The sequence below is a fragment of the Pongo abelii genome, chromosome 16 (assembly GCF_028885655.2).
Source record: "Pongo abelii isolate AG06213 chromosome 16, NHGRI_mPonAbe1-v2.0_pri, whole genome shotgun sequence".
In the NCBI taxonomy this organism is placed as follows: domain Eukaryota; kingdom Metazoa; phylum Chordata; class Mammalia; order Primates; family Hominidae; genus Pongo; species Pongo abelii.
Genome location: NC_072001.2, coordinates 28,371,892 through 28,391,967, shown reverse-complemented (window position 1 = coordinate 28,391,967; position 20,076 = coordinate 28,371,892).

Genomic DNA, 20,076 nt, shown 5'->3' with positions numbered 1-20,076 from the left:
ACTCCATCAGGAATTGACCGTGTATTCTGTTGACAATTACACTGTGGAATTTTATTGCCCATTGCAAGCCCAAAAGCCACAGAATAGATATTGTCATGGTCATAGGTGAGCTGTGTAAAAAATTAAAAAATGTTTATAAACCTGTTGGTTAAAGCCACTCCCTACTTACACCAAATTGCTTAAGGTTAAGATTAACCTTTTGATTTTTGGCAGGTGCAGGCTAGTAACTGATTCAGAATGTATTGTGCACAGGTGAAGAAAGCCTAGTAGAAAAAAAGAAAGACAACAATACAACAACCCGATACAACACATCTTCAACATTCCTGCAGTGATACATAAGATAGACACAGGCTGACTCTGCATATGTGCTGGCTAAACAAAGAATCCCCACAGCAGGTAGAACTGTCCACTCATCCCCTGCACAGCTCCCTATTCACAGACCACAGCACTGTGCTGGGTAGCACCAGGGTTTTGTCCAAGAACCACGTCTACAAAGCCTACAGTGACATGAGAATGCATACTGCGCTCACATAGACATCCACAAAGTCCAGATTTTTTTTTCTTTTTCAGGTCTTTATCATTCTCCACACAACATTCATAGCTTCAGTGAGGAAACTGGCTTCTGCAGGCTTGCAGGTCTGAAGTGAGAGATACAGTTGACCTTACCACATTTATCACTTCCGAGATTAAAAGAACTTAAGGGCTGTTATTTTGTGCACTTGCAAATTAAGAAAACTTTGGCTGGGCGAGGTGGCTCACACCTGTAATCCTATCACTTTGGGAGGCAGAGGCGGGTGGATCACGAGGTCAGGAGATCAAGACCATCCTGGCCAACACGGTGAAACCCTGTCTCTACTAAAAATACAAAAATTAGCTGGGCGTGGTGGCGTGTGTCTGTAATCTCAGCTACTCAGGAGGCTGAGGCAGGAGAATAGTTTGAACCAGGGAGTCGGAGGTTGCAGTGAGCCGAGATCGTGCCACCGCACTCCAGCCTGGCAACAGAGTGAGACTCCGTCTCAAAAAAAAAAAAAAGAAAAGAAAACTTTGCACTCCTCTGAGTTCATGCTTCATGCCATAAAAAAGCAGGCTCATTTAAATTTGTCGTCTTAAAACATGGATTTTTCTTCCATTTATTTTATTATAATGGGAGTTCTGCTAACAGAGAAATGTCTTGTCAAATTCACTTTTCATCTTCATTTCAATGCATACATTACAGTCTATCATGATTTATACTGGGAATAGCATATAGATCACCGAATTCTTCCTAAAAGCTGGGGGAAGAGAATGGCAAGCCATGAAAGAAACATAAGTACGTATGGACAAGAGGGACCCATCTCGAATGACAAGAGGGTCAATGAGCTCCAAGTGCCCAGAGCAGGAGAAGACTGGTGATACATATAGGACTGTGCTAACGTGATATCACAGGCACAGAGGACACCATGCTGAGCACCGAGTTCCCAAATACTACTTCTCATGGAATGGAAGACATGGTTTCCCAAAACCTACTAAGCAACCTATAACCAGGTTTCACTGAAGTTAGACTCTACCAGAATTCCCAGAAAGATGCCATTGCAAACATCCCAAATACAGAGCACATGGTGAGGCCAGAACCCAATGCCCTTTCTCCACATTCAAGCCTGAATAGAAGAAATTAGAATTCAAAGAATGCATGACTAACATATATTACATCAGATATTGATGTTAATTTTATTGAGCCTTCCTGGAAACTGAAAGTCTATTTTCAAATACAAACAACATTCTAAATTATATGTGTTTCTTCTTTATTCAATATATTCATCAAAGAATACCAAAACCCAGGCCCGGCGCAGTGTCCCACGCCTGTAATCCCGGTACTTTGGGAGGCCAAGCAGGCGGATCACCTGAGGTTGGGAGTTCGAGGCCAGCCTGACCAACATGGAGAAACCCCATCTCTACTAAAAATACAAAATTAGCCAGGCGTGGTGGCACATGCCCAATCCTACCTACTCGGGAGGCTGAGGCAGGAGAATCGCTTGAACTCGGGAGGCGGAGATTGCAGTGAGCCGAGATCATGCCATTGCCCTCCAGCCTGGAAAACAAGAGCAAAATTCTCAAAATAAATAAATAAATAACCAAAACCCACTCCATTTTTCAGGTACCCACAAGTAGGGTTGACCACAGTAACAAGCAGAACAAAACATTTTGTGAAAACCGTGAAGCATCTTCCTCTGCAGTGACTTATCAAAAGGGGTTTGTATGATCACCATCCACAGAATTAGAAAGTAGAATGGGAGAAAATTAGATACACAGTTGTTCTGGATTGAAGCACTGGATTTAGAAGACAGATTACAGGGAAAATTGCTCTTATTTCTAATATTAGGGCAGAAATTCTCAATTACATTTTTTTCTAACTCTACAGAATACTACAACTCCAGCACAAACATTGAACTACCTCTTTGCCAATTCTACCTTCCCCTTTGATGGATTTCCTGAACCATTGCTTATAAAATTATCTCTGTAGTTTAATACAAAGATAATATATCAATATGCTATATTTTTCTTATTTCTATTTTACTCTTCAGGTATTCCTCTGGACAATGTAATGCTAACCTAGCCCAATGAGAATTGATAGAATTTGGTCATAAGGGTTTAAAATGTGCCTCTGTTTATTCTGTTAGATAGCCAAATGCATAACTGTATGACCCATGACCAGGGGTTCCTCTCACAGAAAACGTGTTTATACTGGAAAACAACCTTGTGGCTCTGAACTGCATCTGGTTTACTTCTACTAAAATAACCAGTCTCTGGGAAAGTCTTGACTTGAAAAAAAGTTCAGGTATATTAGTCAGATGAGACATAGAGGAGTCAACAAAACACATGAAATAACAGATTCAGTGTATTACTTACAGATCCCAGAGAGAGCAGAGCAGAATGCCTCAGATGGCCAAAGCGGGAGGCATTCTGGACACACACTCACAGGGCTGAGGGAGGGGCCCATAGTTGAGGCCTTTATTGGGGTCCAGTGTGTTATTCAAGCAACTTCTCACAGGGGGTTCTAACTGCTGGGTTTACGGGAAGCAAGCATGAATCCTATAGAGTCACACTGTGACAAAGAGGTGGTCACTGCAGCATATTCACACAGCCCACATGAGATATGGATGGTCGGGGCAAAGTCAGATGCCAGATGCTTCATCTAGCTGTCTCATAAGGAGTGGCTGTATAAAGTCTATATCTAGAACAACTGCATAGAGAAAGTGGGAGGGATTAGAGAACTGGAAAATGAGTGAAACGTGTTAAGTCCTGCTTCTGGTATGACCAAGATAAACATAATTCAAAATAGATGCTGAGGCAACATAAAACTATAAAATTATAAAAATTAAAATCATGTAAAGTAGAAATTACAATAGTACTCTAATAATCTCACATATATTATAGCTAAGTAGAAGGTAAATGAAGTGGGCTAATTTATATAAAATTATGTTTGAAAAAGTCTTCTTGAGCCAGGCTCAGTGGCTCACGCCTGTAATCCCAGCACTTTGGGAGGCCTAGGCAGGCAGGTCAGACCAGCCTGACCAACATAGTGAAACCCCGTCTCTGCTAAAAATACAAAAATTAGCCAGGCATGGTGGCGTGAGCCTGTAATCCCAGCTACTCAGGAGGCTGAGGCAGGAGAATTACTTGAACCCGGGAGGTGGAGGTTGCAGTGAGCCTGAGCCAAGATCATGCCATTGCACTCCAGCCTGGGCAACAAGAGCAAAATTTCATCTCAAAAAAAAAAAAAAAAATAGAAAAGAAAGAAAGAAAAAAAGAAAAGAAAAAGAAAAAATCTTCTTAGCTAGGCATGGTGACTCATGCCTATAATCAGAGGAATTTGGAAAGCTGAGGTGGGAGGATTGTCAGGAGTTCAAGACCAGCCTAGGCAACACAGCAAGACCCCAACTCTCCAAAAAAACTTTTTTTTCAAAGTGGCTGGGCATGGTGGCACATGCCTGTAGTCCCAGCTACTCAGGAGGCTAAAGCAAAAGGATCCCTTGAGACCAGGCATTGGAAGCTGCTGTAAGATATGATCACACCACTACATTCCAGCCAAGGTAATACAGCGAGACCCTATCTCTTAAATAATAATAATAATAGACCAGAATTCAGCAGACAAGTCACTATGATATCACACTGTGAAGTGAGCAGTCACAGAAAAAATATAGTGTGTTCCATTATTGCTAGAGTACATATTTTCACGTCTTTCAAACACATATGTACTATAGTTTAGATGTTTGGCCCCCCAGACCTCCTGTTATAATTTGATCCCCAATGTTGGAAGTAGGGTCTGATAGGAGGTACTTGAGTTTTGGGGGAAATCCCTCAAGAATGGCTTGGTGTTGTTCTCATGGCAATGAGTGAGTACTTACTCTGCTAATTTTGAGGAGAGCTGGTTGTTGAAAAGAGCCCAGCATTTGCCCCCTCTCTTGCTTCCTCTCTCACCATGTGATCTCTGCACACACAAGCTCCCCTTTTCTTTCTGTCATGAGTAGAACCAGCTTGAGACCTCAGTCAGAAGAAAGTGTTGGTGCCATGCTTCTTGTGCAGTCTATAGAACTGTGAGCTAAATAAATTTCTTTTCTTTATAAATTACCCAGACTCAAGTATTCCTTCCTAGCAATACAAATGAACTAAGACAAAATGCTTCTTAAAATTGATAGTGTCAAAACACTATTGGTCAAAATGCAGACTTTTTGTGGTTGTCCTTATATGAATGCACATGAACCTGTCCTAGAAACCTTCCATTGACCCTTTCTTTTAATATCATCAACACAAAACTTGCAGAGGAGCTGTCAGCAGGTTGGAAAGATAATCTCACAGAGTGTTGCATAGGAATCTCACAAGAAATGAAATATCACCAAAGCTTCTGGTTAACAGAGAAGATGATAATGAGGAGAAAATCATAAGAAAGATGAATAGTAACTCAGAAGAGGTACATCTGGATGAGAGAAATTTATCAATACCTTTATTTTTCTTTTTTTTTTGAGACAGAGTCTTGCTCTGTCACCCAAGCTGGAGTGCAGTGGCACAATCTTGGCCCACTGCAACTTCCACCTCCCAGGTTCAAGCAATTATCCTGCCTCAGCCTCCCAAGTAGCTGGGATTACAGGCACACACTACCACACCCGGCTAATTTTTGTATTTTTAGTAGAGTTTTGTTTTTTTTTTTGAGATGGAGTCTCACTCTGTTGCCGAGGCTGGAGTGCAGTGGCACAATCTCGGCTCACTGCAAGCTCCGCCTCCCAGGTTCACGCCATTCTCCTGCCTCAGCCTCCCAAGTAGCTGGGACTACAGGTGCCCGCCACCACACCTGGCTAATTTTTTGTATTTTTAGTAGAGACAGGGTTTCACCATGTTAGCCAGGATGGTCTCGATCTCCTGACCTTGTGATCCTCCCACCTCGGCCTCCCAAAGTGCTGGGATTACAGGCGTGAGCCACCGTGCCCGACAGAAATGGGGTTTCACCATGTTGGCCAGGCTGATCTCGAACTCCTGACCTCAAGTGATCTTCCCAAAGTGCTGGGATTACAGGTGTGAGCCACCGCGCCGAGCAGTAATACCTTTTTTAACGTGATTTGCTTATATTTGCATCTCATTGAATAAGAGTGATATAAAACAAATATCCACATTTATATACGTTGAAAAGAATTATTGCCATTAATTGTGAGGTAAAAATTATAAGGCATAGGAAGTATTTGTACCATATCTTGTCAATGATTTTATTCCTTTACTGTGGCGTAAAATAGTGATGTATTTTACAATTGATACAAAAAATACATTTAAATTACTTAGAAAACACTGTCAATATTAGCATACTGATGTTGTGATTGCTATAGACCTGATATTTATCTACAGGCGTTATGTATCATTAGTTCATTCATTTCTCCCAAAATATCAAAAGGTAGGTTCTATTACCACTCCTAAGTACAAGTTCTGAATTTGAGCTAAAGCCCGCAAAAAAAGGAATAGAACCTGCTCCAATCTGTCTCCATAGTCCTTGCTCCCATAAACTATGTTAGAAAATGTTTTTCTGTTAAATTGTGAATACATTGTAGGTCTAATTTAATAAATCTTATGCTAGACTATAGTCATGAAGATATTTTCCTAACGTAGGTTGTAAATACTGTATTAAAAGGTATTTATATTTGGGTCTATGATGCACCTGCAATTAATTTTATGTGTAATGTGAAGTTAAAGGTACATTTAACTTCCCCCAATGAATATTAATTTCCTAGAAGATTGATTGTAAAAGCCATCTTTCTACTAATAATTGCTTTTATTAATTATTTGCATTTATATTATTTTGTCTGTTTTGAGCTTTCCTTTATTTCATTGGTTCACTTTTCTATCTGTGCAAATATTACATTGTCTTAATTACTAAGAGTCTTCATTTAATACAAGAATTTTCCATCCACAGCCCTTTAGCCTATCTACTGTGGTGTTCTAAAAGGAAGAAAGAGGCGAGTAAATCCTGGATACTTTGCTCCTACACCAATATTCCCAGCTGTACCTTGAAATAAAAGGATTTAGAACTTTAGAACATTGCTGTTGTTGCTTATGTCTCTAATGTTCTCATGAATCTTAGACAATCCCCGAACACTGCTCGCCACTTTATTTGTTTAGTACAGTCCCAGTGAAATAAATTAGATGTCAAGGCTCCTCATTATGGTTGCCTGGTTTTTGGAACCTGGGGTACTTTGTACTCCTCCAGCAACAGCCAGAGGTGGCAGAGACCTGTCAGTCATCCTTGGGTGCCTCCTGCGCAAGCGCAGTTGCCCTCCTGCTGCCGACCTCGAATGCGGTCCTCCTGCTGCAGACCACGCCCACCAAGGGCTGGCCGCAGCCACTGTAGCTGAGCTCAGAGCCTTCTGTGGGGTTTGCGGGGGCAAGGTCAGCTGCCCCCTGCCCTCCTTCTGGGGCTATTTGAGGAATGCGGCCTTTTTGCATAAGAAAGGCTTTTCTCTGCAATAACTGTGTTCGCTGATCAATGACACCTTCCTGGTAACATTTCATATTGCTTTTATGGAGGTGGGGGTGCAGATATCTTTAAAACTTGCATGCGGTTGTCTTTTTTTTAATCACATAAACATCATTTAAAACCAATTCATATTTTGTATTGTGTATTAATGCCTTTCATTCCTGTATTTTAAAATGCTATCATAATTTTTCGAAATACATATTTAATTATTTTCATCTTTCAATCATCTTTCTTTAGTAATTAAATGAAAATAGCACTTTATTAGGAAAGACAAATGTTACATATTCTCTGTTTTAGTGTTTTCCAGAAATTTGCTATGAAATACGACTGGTTGAAAAGGAGAGGGACAGAGACTTTCCTGAGAGCCACAGGACAAAATTTACTTATGATCGCAGGCTTAAAGAAGCTATGATAGTTTAAATTACGTGGCTTAGTTTGTTCTTATTGTGGAAGGTGCACAAGGAATTAATTTGTGTAGACAGAACACTGAGACTCCCATTTTGAATGCAGAGACAGCTACTTTGCTACCGTGCAAATGAGTGTCGTCATATTGTTTGTTTTTCTCCTTACCCAAAAGCAATAGATATTGGCTTGCATATTTGAGTATTTTCACTTTGGTTTTGTAAATGGCTGCTTGACTTGCCTTCCTACAGAAAATCCATAATATAGAGATGTATTATTTTCTTACTCCTTGATGAGTGATTAGTTTGCACCGAAATAAAAATGCCACTCAGGAAATGTCATACATCTTCAAGCAGCATATATTTTAATAGTATCGTCTTGTAGAAAGGGAATTACAATCTTTATTTCTTCTATATCAAAGAGCAAACTACTTTTTTAATTTTTATATGTTCATTTTTATTGACTCAGTCTATAGTTTACCTGCTTTTTAGGTTTTCTATGCTCCGTTAATGTCCATTGTTTTAGGCTGAACCTTTGACACTCCTCATATATCGTTTGTATGTGACTAGATGGCAAGTAAAGATAGGATTCCTCACCCGAGGTTAAACACTGACTTCCTCTTGAAGAAACAACTTAGGGGTCCAAAAAGCAGGCTAGGAATTGCTTAGGTTCTGCAATATGAATTGTGCAAATGCCAACAGGATTGAATTGAGAGAAACACATTCTCTAATGAAGGACTCATTCCTGCAGGGTGGATCTATGAGATTCAATAGCAAATGGCTGTTATACAAGTAATGAAATCTTCAATCTTATGGTCTAAAAGCGATTCTGGGGGGCACTTATTTAAGATACATGAGATGTGAAAAAGCAATGGACCAAGAGCATTGATAGTTTATGGATATTTTTATTCCAAATTATTGATAGAGCTTTGTTTGCCAGGCAGTGCTGCAGTCAGGCACTTGGGGTTTCAATACTCTATACAGAAAACTTTAAGAGCAGATCTTGGTTAATTTTTTTAAGTAACCCTCATCTTCATTCTTTTATTGTATTATGACCTCACACCATTAACCTTAAATTTCACCACAAATTTAGAAGAACCTAATAGTCATTGCAAACTAGATAGATAATGGTATTTATGTAATGAAGGAAAAGGGAAAGATGATTCCCAAATCTGAAAGAAACTAGTTTTCTGGGGAAACAAATAGAGGAGATAAGATTTACTGGTTTATTCTTCATTGATGAGAGTTGTGTTCTGTTCTGATAAATGGATAGCTCCACTGAAATTACAGATGCTCCTCAACTTAAGTTGGGGCTACTTCCCAATAAACCATATTGAAAATGGTTTCATAAATTGAAAATATCACCATAAATTGAAATATCATAAATTGAAAATATCACCAGTCAAAATGTGTTTAACATGCCTACCTTACTGAACATCATACCTTAGTCTAGCCTGTCTTAAGAGTGTTCAGAACACTTATATTTGCCTACATTTGTACAAAATCATCTAACAGAAACCATATTTTATAATAAAGTGTTAAATATCTCATGTAATTTATTGAATACTGCAATGAAAATGAAAAACAGAATGGTTGTATGGGTACTCGAAGTACAATTTCTACTGAATGTGTATTGCTTTCTCACAATTATAAAGTTGAGAAATCTGAGGTCGTACCTCAGGGAGTGCTTTTATTACACAATACAGGTTTATTGGACGCATATACCAACAAATCATAGGAAATTCAGGTTTGGGTCAAGGGGGAGTGGTTCAACCTACTTGTACATATTTCCTTCCTCTCTATTGGGCTGCCTTTATCCTTGGGATTGTTGCAAGACGGCCGTGTTATGTAAAGGGCTGTGTCTTTTAGCATCATGAATAAGATGAAAGAGTTGAAGGCCAACTTCATTCAAATGTCTTCTCGATGTGTCTTTCCCTTTTTCTCCTGGACTGCTACTACAGTTCTGTGATCCATGTCTCTGTAGAAAATGGCTGGCATAAGTCAAACCTTTCTGAATGGGAGCTGTCATGATTACTTTCTCCCACTGTTAACACTGTACTTGGAGGTCTTGATGGAATTGGGCAAACTTGTTCTTTCAGACCCTCAGTTTCATCTCAACACAAATATCTCCAAAAGTCCTTGCTACTCCACAGCAGGGAACTCTCTTCAAGCAATAACATGAGGAAATAGTGGGCTTGCATGGCTGCCTCACATCCCTCAGGTATCACTGTGCTCATTGCCTGATGTACTCTGTCTTGCCAACCATCATTCCACATAATTTACCCATTCTTAGTTTTTACATTGGTTAAGGCATGTACAAACTCTGCTAGTTTTTCTGCAGTATTTGGATTAATACCGTCTGAAATTACTTGACGATTACTGTGTCTCAGGTTGTTTGCTTCTAGTTGGCAATACAAAGGAGCAATGTGAATGAAACTCATAAAGAAAAATCTATGATTGAATGGGCGTGTGTAACACTAGAGGGAAGGTCAGAGTTAGTCTATGCATGGGTATAGGTAGGAGTCTCAGTGGGTGTCAGCCACTGCATGTCAACGAATCAAATATTTAAGGTGGATCTAAAAGAAAGGTAATATCTCTGCCAATTAAACTACAGTCATGCATTGATTAATGACAGATACAGTCTAAGAAGTGCATTTTTAGGCAATTTTGTCATTATGAGAACAATGTAGAGAGTACTTATACAAACTTAGATGGTATAGCCTACTACATGGCTAGGGTATATGGTAAAGCATGTTGCTTCTAGACTACAAACCTTTACTGAACTGTAAGCAATGATAACACGATGGTAAATATATATGTGTATGTGTGTGTATATACATATATATATATACACATACCATATATATATACACATACACACACATATATATATATATACATATACTATAGTAAAAATATGATATAAAACATTTTTTAACTGGTACTGCTGTTTAAAGCAGATTTCATGAGTGGATTTTGCAGGACCGGAAGTTCCTCCAGGTGAGTGAGTGAGTGAGTGAGTTGGGAGTCAAGGTGAAGGTCTAGGGCATTATTGTACACTACTGTAGATTTAAGAAACACTGTATGCAGCTGGGCGCGGTGGCTCACGCCTGTAATCCCAGCACTTTGGGAGGCCGAGGCAGGCGGATCACGAGGTCAGGAGATGGAGACCAGCCTGGCTAACACAGTGAAAACCTGTCTCTACTAAAAATACAAAAAAATTAGTCGGGCGCGGTGGCGGGCGCCGTAGTCCTAGCTACTCAGGAGGCTGAAGCAGGAGAATGGGGTGAACCCGGGAGGCAGAGCTTCCAGTGAGCTGAGATCGCGCCACTGCACTCTGGCCTGGGCGAAAGAGCGAGACTCTGTCTCAAAAAAAAAAAAAAAAAGAGAAACACTTTATGCTTATGCTATACTAAATTTATTTTAAAAACCTGAAGTAGACCAGGCACAGTAGCTCACGTCTGTAATCCCAGCACTTTGGGAGGTTAAGGCAGGAGGATCACGAGGTCAGGAGTTCGAGACCAGCCTGACCAAGATGGTGAAACCCTGTCTCTACTAAAAATACAAAAATTAGCCAGGCATGGTGGCGCATGCCTATAATCCCAGCTACTCAGGAGGCTGAGGCAGGAGAATCACTTGAACCCAGGAGTCAGAGGTTACAGTGAGCCAAGACTGCACCACTGCACTCCAGACTGGGTGACAAAGCGAGACTCCATCTCAAAAAAAAAAAAAAAAAAACCTGAAGTAATAATGACATTATGATTGCTACAACGTCACAAGATAAGATAAATTTTCAACTCCATTGCAATCTTATGGGACCAGAAACATGCATATTGTCTGTTGTTGACCAAAACGGCCCTTATGTGGTACATGACCCTATACATGTAACAGCATATTTTATATTTATGGAAAAAGCCCTTCTAGAATTATAAAATCACAAGTTTTACTCACATAAAATTTAACACAATATTGAGATTCACTCATAAATGAAATTACAAAAATCTTAAAATTTTGATTATGATAGTTCTAAACAAGATTTTAATCCAGAGAAATGGATGTCTTCACATAATCCTCTGTGGTATAAAGAGTAATGGCAATGAAACATTTCTTAATAAAAGAGGCTGCATCATTGTCAGTGCGATTTGCACCTTCCCGTTGACATCCATTCTGTAAGTATTGAATGTAGGTGATCTTACCTGAAGGACACAACAGAAGATTTTATTACAAGATCACGCATGTGCCCTCAATAACGCCATGTCATTGATGCCACCAGGGTAACAGCTATTGTGATAAAATTTGAAAAATAAACATATGTGGCTTGAACCTGAGAGGCGGAGCTTGCTGTGAGCCGAGATCGCGCTACTGCACTCCAGCCTGGATGACAGAGCGAGACTCTGTCTCAAAAAAAAAAAGAAAGAAAAATAAACATATGCTGAAAATTTAGAAAGATAGTAAGTAATAAGCATTTGATTGCTTGAGCCCAGGAATTGGAGGCTGCTATGCTCTGTGATCACAACTATGAATATCCATTGCACTGCAGCCTGAGAAATATAGCTAGGCTCCATCTCTAAAAAATTAAATAACTAAATAAGTGTTTGAAAATATTTAGCAAGGAAGCCATATTAATGTAACTAAATCTTGGAAATCAAGAAAAAAAATTGTTGGTTTAAAAGGGCAAAACTGTCCAGATAGAAAGAATAGGTGCAGATGATAGAGCAGTGTGGCCCAGGAGAGGGGCTAAGCAGTGGACTAAGGATAAGGAGGCTGGAGAAGAGGCTGAGGGGAGTCACATGTTGTCCTGAGATGAGAAGGGGAAAAAAAGAAACATGTTCATCTTCAAGCGCAAACTCTCTTCAGATCAAAAGAAAGTTTTTAGTTTCTTGGGAAGCAGAAAAGAATATCGGTGAGGAGTTTGAGAGATTCATTAATTTCTTTGTGAAATTCAACATAAAGGAAGATATTCTGTGTTGCTCTTTGCTCACTATATGTGTGGGGCTCACAGGGAAGCAACATAGACAAAGTTTCCAAATTCTCAGATGTTAAAGGCCAATGGGGATTCAGAAAACTCAACAGAAACTAAACCGCAAGTGGAAGAGCTGCCCTTGGGAGCCCAGAGGACAAGTTTCAGGCCTGGACTGGGATGGGCAAGGGAGGCCTCCAGGAGGAGCAGCGTTGGAGGAGATTCTGGAGAGTGAGGAGCAGTGAGTCCAGCAAACAGGGCAGGGAAAAGGAAGAGGAAACAGTGTGTCCGTGGCACAGTCCAGGGCATGAGAAGAGGGTGGTGGGTTGGAAGGACCACTGGGATGAGTAATACATGAGGACGCAGAAGCAGGAAGGGCAGACCATGGAGGGACTGGGCGTAGGGGTGAGGACTGAGCTGCCGGGCAGCTCAGAAAGTGATGCAGGAGCCACTCTCTGAAGACTGCATTCTGTGGGGAGGGATTTGAATGTCTCAGTTCTTTTATGAAATGTTATCCCCAATCCATGAGGTCTTTTGATTCAGGAACCAGTCAGAACAGGTGACGGTGGCCCTGGTCCACTGTGTAGGACCATTAGCATTGCCAGGAGGGGTTGGTTCTGAGGACAAAAGAGAGTGAAAAGGGGCAAAGAACTTTCTTTCCCGTCTGTCATTTTGCAGATCTGAAAATTCACAGCGGCCAGCTCACCACCACCTGACGAAAAACACACCACAGGGTGAGAGCATCCTAACAGCAAACTGCAAATGAGGTGGGTTTGCAGCCGCACAGAGAAGGGACCCCAGGCAAGCTACACGGGCAAGGCGGGCAGGGGACTTCAGAGGTGGTAGCAGCGGGTGTTTATGAAATTATTCTCTGAGGATATACACGTTTGTCAATGTACGTGCATGACCCCTTACATGTTGATGTTCGCATACAAACCCCACAATTTTCTCATGTTTCTCAGAGTATAGCATGTATTTTGACTTTATTCTTTCTACCACGTGTAACCATGCCTTGTATACCTAGCTATACTTAATGTTTATTTTTGGTGGATTATTCATGGTTAATGCATTTCCTGACTTAGTAGCCAAATGAAATTACCTTGCTTTACATGCCTTTGGTTGATCATTTCTGAAGATTCGTGTCACCTGAATTCAGTGGGAGTCACCTCTCCATGATCTTAAGCAACAGTCCTATTGGGACTGTTATGTTATCCTACTTAACTTTGGACTTGTATATCCAGGAAAATATGAAACTATCGATATTCACTTGAAAATTCCAGGTGCTTTACCTTTTACTTTGTTTTTGCCGTGTTTCCAATATTATATATTTTCTCCCACTTATTTTGGATTCAATTGCTCTGCTTCCTTTTACAGTAAAAATTTAGATGTTTGAATTTTGGGTTTCAAGTTTTCTAATATATACACACTCAGTACTGTAATTTTCCTCTAAGCTTCCCTAAAATTTGTTGTAGCTGACAAATTTTGATGAGGTGTGTTTTCCTTTAAATTTAGTTCAAATTTTTTTTAAAAAATTTCTCTTGAGATTTCTTTGACCCATGTGTTATTTGGAAATGAATTATTTAATCTCCATGTATTTTGCAATTCACCAGTTTTTAAAAATTGATTTCTAGCTGAATTCTGTTGTGGTTTGAGTGCATACATTGTATTATTCTGATTCTTTTAAATGGTTTCAGGTGTGTTTTATGGAGGAGAATGTGGTGCATCTTGATGAGTGGTCCTGTGGGCTGGAGTTCAATGTGTATTCTGCCCGTTGTTGGATAAAGTAGTCTGTAGATATCAATTATATCCAATTGATTGATGATACCGTTGAGTTCAACTATGTCCTTACTGATTTTTTCTGCTTGGTGGATCTGTCTATTTCTGATAGAGGAGCGTTGAAAGTCCCCAACGATAATAGTGGATTCATCTATTTCTTATTGTGGTTTTAACAGTTTCTGCCTCACGTAGATTGATGCTCTGTTGCTCTGTTGTTACATGCATACATATTAAGGATCATTATATTTTCTTGGGAAATTGATCCCTTTATTATCACATAAGGTCTTTATCCCTGATAATTTTCCTGTATTTACATTACATTCTTTCTGAAGCTAATAAGGCTATGCCTGCTTTCTTCTGGTTATTGTTAGCAAGGTACATTTTGTTTCATTAATTTACTTTTATATGTCTTTTATTAATTGACAAAATTTGGGGTATTTACAATGTAAAATCTTCACATCATCTTCAAACATGATGTTTGAAGAACAATATGTATCATGAAGTGATAAATTCTTGCTAAGAACATATGTGTTACCTCACACAGTTATTTTTTGTGGCAAGAACACTTTACATCCACTCTTTCTTCATTTTTTGTAATGCAATTTATTGTTAACTATAGTTACCATGTTGTACAATAAATCTCTTGATCTTTTTCTTCCTATCTAACTGAAATTCTGTACCCATTCACAATCATCTACCCAACCTCATCCTCAACCACCCTTAGGCCCTAGTACTCACCATTCTACTTTGTATTTATATAAATGGGCTTTTTCAGATTCCACTTACACATGGGTTCATGTGGTATTTGTCTTTCTCTTCCTGGCTTATTTCATTTAACATATTGTCATGCAGATACATTCATGCTGCTTCCAATGACAGTATTTCTCCCTTTTTAAGGCTGATAATATCCTGTTTTGCATATACACTGCATTCTTTTTATCCTTTCATCTGTTGATGGGCACTTAAGTTGATCCCACATTTGGCTATTGTGACTAATTCTGGAATGAACGTGGGGGTGCAGATATCTATCCAACACACTGGATAGTCATGAAATCTCCCAAGGCAGATGTTATTACCTTTGGATATATACCCAGTAATAAGACTGCTGGATCAAAGGGTAATTCTATTGTTATTTTTTTTAGGATCCTTCACACTTTTTTCCATAATTACTATATTGTACTAATTTACATTCCCACCGACAGTATGCAAGTGTTCCCTTTTCTCCCCATCATTATCAACACTAACTTTTGTCTTTTAAAAGAGGAATTCTAACAAGTGTGAGATGATATCTCATTGATTTAAATTTGCAATTGTCTATGTATGTCTTCATATTTATACAGATTTCCAATATACAAGATATAATGGGGTCTTGTTTTTAGATCTACTCTGACAATGTGTCTTTAATTGGTGCATTGCAACCATTGCTACTCAAAGTGATTACTGACATGGTTGTGAGAGGTGAGGCCAGCTGGACTTCCTAGGTCGAGTGGGGACTTGGGGAACTTTCCTGTCTTACAGAGGATTTTAAAATGCACTGATCAGCACTCTGTAAAATGCACCAATCAGGAGGATTCTAAAAGTAGCCAATCGAGGGAAGGATTGAAAAAAGGGCACTCTGATAGGACAGAAATGGAACATGGGTGGGGACCATAAAGGATTTAAAGCTGGCAACCCCAGCCAGCAGCCACAACCCGCTGGGGTCCCTTTCCACGCCATGGAGGGTTTGTCTTTTTGCTCTTCACAATAAGCCTTGCTACCGGTCGCTCTTTGGGTCCATGGCATCTTGGACTAAAAGTCCAAGGTCAGTTCAACTTGGTGGAACAAGCTGGCAGTTAGATGAAAAATATACGCAGACTTGCTGCAGCTGTACAGATGATGAACACAGCAACTCAAAAGATGATGGGGGCCGGGCGCGGTGGCTCACGCCTGTAATCCCAGCACTTCGGGAGGCCAAGGCGGGCAGATCACGAGGTCAGGAGATCGAGACCATCCTGGCTAACACGGTGAAACACCGTCTCAACTAAAAATACAAAAAAATTAGCTGGGCTTGGTGGCAGGCGCCTGTAGTCCCAGCTACTCGGGAGGCTGAGGCAAGAGAATGGCGTGAACCCGGGAGGCGGAGCTTGCAGTGAGCCAAGATTGCGCCACTGCATTCCAGCTTGGGCGACAGAGCGAGACTCCGTCTCAAAAAAAAAAAAAAAAGATGATGGAAACAGTAGAAATGATGAGAATGATGCCTGGAGCTTGGTTCCTGGGTTGCTGTGGTGTTAGGTGGTCACAGAGCAGCTTTTTGAGAGCTTATGTCCATGTCTCCTGCTAACAGTAGATACTTGATTAGAATGTGAACAGAATGTTTACCTGATTTTTACTTATAGCACCTGGAATGCTAGTACTAAAATGTAAGCCCTTTGGAGATAGAAAATTTTTCAATTCTGTGTTTTCAGAGCCTAGGATAATTCCTCTGACCTCACTGGTGAGAATACGTAGGTGTTAAACTAATGCACGGATTAAACTATAAGACCAAAGAAAAAAGTTCCCCTTTGTCCTCTGAAGGTTCACTGAAAAATCAACTGGCAAAAGGAAGATTAATAGAAGAAAAGGTATGTAAAATTTTATTTTAAATTGCATAGGGAAGGAACCACAAAAGAATGATGACCCAATGAGGTACACAGGTTTATATATCTGTTTTCATAGAGGCAGGGGGTGATGTGTAACGTAGACTATTATTTTAAGAGGCAATAGACCATCAAGGAGAATGAGCAGACCCAGGAGGCAGGAAGCAGACATTAGGGGAAGGTGAGGTGCAGAGCTACACAGGAAGAGAGGTTGTTGTTTAATGCAAATTAAGTCCTCCAGATAATCTCTTGGAGCTGACCTCAAAAGAACAGATGGTAAGTGTGTCTGGGCTGGTGAGGAGTCCCAGCCTCTTGATCTTTCCTGGTTACTTGATGAGATCCCTGGGGAGGGTATTCAAGACCATTGCATTTCTTTATTTTATTTTATTTTCAGATGGAGTCTCGCTCTGTCGCCCAGGCTGGAGTGCAGTGGCATGATGTTGGCTCACTGCAACCTCCACCTACCAGATTCAAGCGATTCTCTTGCCTCAGCCTCCTGAGTAGCTGGGATTACAGGCACCTGCCACCATGCCTGGCTCATTTTTGTATTTTTAGTAGAGACGGGGTTTCACCATCTTGGTCAGGCTGGTCTCAAACACTTGACCTTGTGATCCACCCGCCTTGGCCTCCCAAAGTTCTGGGATTACAGGCGTGAGCCACCGTGCCCGGCCTGTAAATGCCCAGCCCATTATATTTCTTTTGTAAAGAAGCTTGCTTGGTCAGATAAGGAAATTTCAGAGAGAAGCTCTTCCTGGACTTCGGAGTGGGAGACAAGATTAGAGAGACCTTCATTCTGAGGCAAATTCTAATACTGCTCAGCATGACAAAGCACCAGTCTTTGGTATATCTGAGCCCCAACAAAATAAACTGATTTGTGTATGAAGAATGGAGCTTACAGCTCAGACAGCAAATCAATCCTTATTGACTCAGTTCTCAACTTCATCTGGATTACCAGATGCACAGTGTGAAAATAAGTCATTTGCCAGCCTGAGCAACATAGCGAGAGCCCATCTCTATAAAAAGTGTAAAAATCTAGCTGGGCATGGTAGTGAGCGTCTGTTGTCCTAGCTACTCTGCAGCCTGAGATGGGAGCATCACTTGTTACAGTGAGCTGCGATCATGATCAGGTCACTGCACTCCAATCTAGCTACTGAGTGAGACCTTGTTTCTCTCTCTCTCTCTGTCTCTCTCTCTCTCTATATATATATATAGCCAGGCGTGGTGGCAGTCACCTGTAATCCCAGCTACTCAGGAGGCTGAGGCAGGAGAATAGCTTGAATCTGGTAGGTGGAGGTTGAAGTGAGCCGAGAGTGCCACTGCACTTCAGCCTGGGTGACAGAGCGAGACTCCATCTGAAAAAAAAAAAAGAAATGCATATAATATATGTAGTATATATATATACTATATATAAAATATATAGATACATATGTGAAAATAAGTTATTTGTATTCAAAGCATCAAATAAAATTCTGTTTTAGTTTTCTAAAAAAATACAAGTAACGTATATAGGCATGCTGTTTTTCTTCTTATATGTGACTACATTACTTTTAGTATGTAGCAAATATCACTTGCTAGCTGTAATAAGTGTGCATTGTCACATTTTGTCCAATTTCGTCCAAACTTTAATCAAATGCCTAAGAATTTAAAATTACCTTAATTTTGTAGAAGCAAATCACAGCTTATCATTTTAGATGTTTTACTTACTTACGAGTCTACTATTTCCCACGTTACTGCTGTTTCTGGCCTGCCTGTGGCAGCATTGCCATTCACTGGAACCTGCTTCCATAGGAGGAGCATCCTGATGTGTTTAGGAATACTAAAATTCAGATCATTCCCCATCAGAGTTGTCTATTCTGTTTCTCCCTCTCATCCCCATAATGAATGCATACATTCTTTCTGTTTGTTTGGTAATTATTGGGTCATTTAAAATGAAGACTATGAAATGAGAACAGAACCACTGACCAAAATGTACAACTTTTTAAACGTACCATGGGGAAGAAAGGTCCAGAACCTAAGTGCGGAGTATGTTACTAATCCAGAGAGAAAGTATATTTAAAAACAACCTGAGTGGTCAGGAAGTCAATTTCTTTTTTCTTTTTTTTCTTTTTTTTTTAAGAGAGACAGGGTCTTGCTTTGTTGCCCAGGCTGGTCTCTAACTCCTGGGTTCAAGCAATCTTCCCTCTTTGGCCTCCCAAAGGGATCAGTTTCTGAAGTGAGATGAGTGAGTTGATTCCTTGAGCATTGTCTTAATATGCTACAGCTACCATAACAAAGTACCAGAGACTGGGTGGCTTAAGCAACAGAAGTTAATGTTCTGGAGGCTGTAACTTCAAGGGAAAGTTTGGCAAGGTTGTATTCTTTGTGACCTCTCTACGTGGCTGGCAGATGGCCACCTTCTCTCTGTGCTCTCACCTCTTCCTTCCCCTGTGCTTGCACATCCCTGGTTCTCTCATCCAAGCATTCTATTCTTACAGGGACACCAGGCAGATTGGATTCGGCCTACCTTAATGACCTCATTTACCTTAATCACCTCCTTGAAGGCCCTATGTCCAAACAGTCACATTCTGAGACACTGGGGGTTAGGGCTTTGCTTGCAGGGGAGAAAAATAATACCTTTCCTTCACCTGCTGCAAGTTTCATGGCTGAGTCCTCATAACAAAATCCAGATTAACAAAAGAAAAGTATACAAATGCATTTTTTTTTTTTGAGACAGAGCCTCACTTCTGTTGCTCAGGCTGGAGTGCAGTGGTGTGATCTCTGCTAACCGCAACCTCTGCGTCCCGGGTTCAAGCGATTCTCCTGCCTCAGTCTCCCGAATAGCTGGGACTACAGGCACCCACCACCACACCCAGCTAATTAGTGTATTTTTAGTAAAGATGGGGTTTCACCATGTTGGCCAGGCTGGTCTCAAACTCCTGATCTCAGGTGATCTGCCCTTCTCGGCCTCCCAGAGTGCTGGGATTACAGGCATGATCCACCACACCCAGCCATAAATGCATTTAATGTAAGTTTTATGTGACACAGGAGACTACGGAAATGAAAACTCAAACATCTAGGGAGAACTGTGCATTTTTATGGATAGTCATTTGGAAGTATGATTGGAGGACAAAAGGGTATGATCTAATGGTAATAAACTGGGAGGAACTTAACAAGGCCTGACTGTTCAGGTTCTTCTTGGCCTCCAAGTTTGATATTCCTTCCCTTCGGGCATAGGGCAGAATACCTGTCACATGAGGGTCTTCAGGAGAGAAGAGGTGGGAGCAGGTCATTTCAAACCTTTCTCCCTCTGGAGTTTTCTGTCTCCTCCAGCTTAAAATCCTCAGTGTGCCA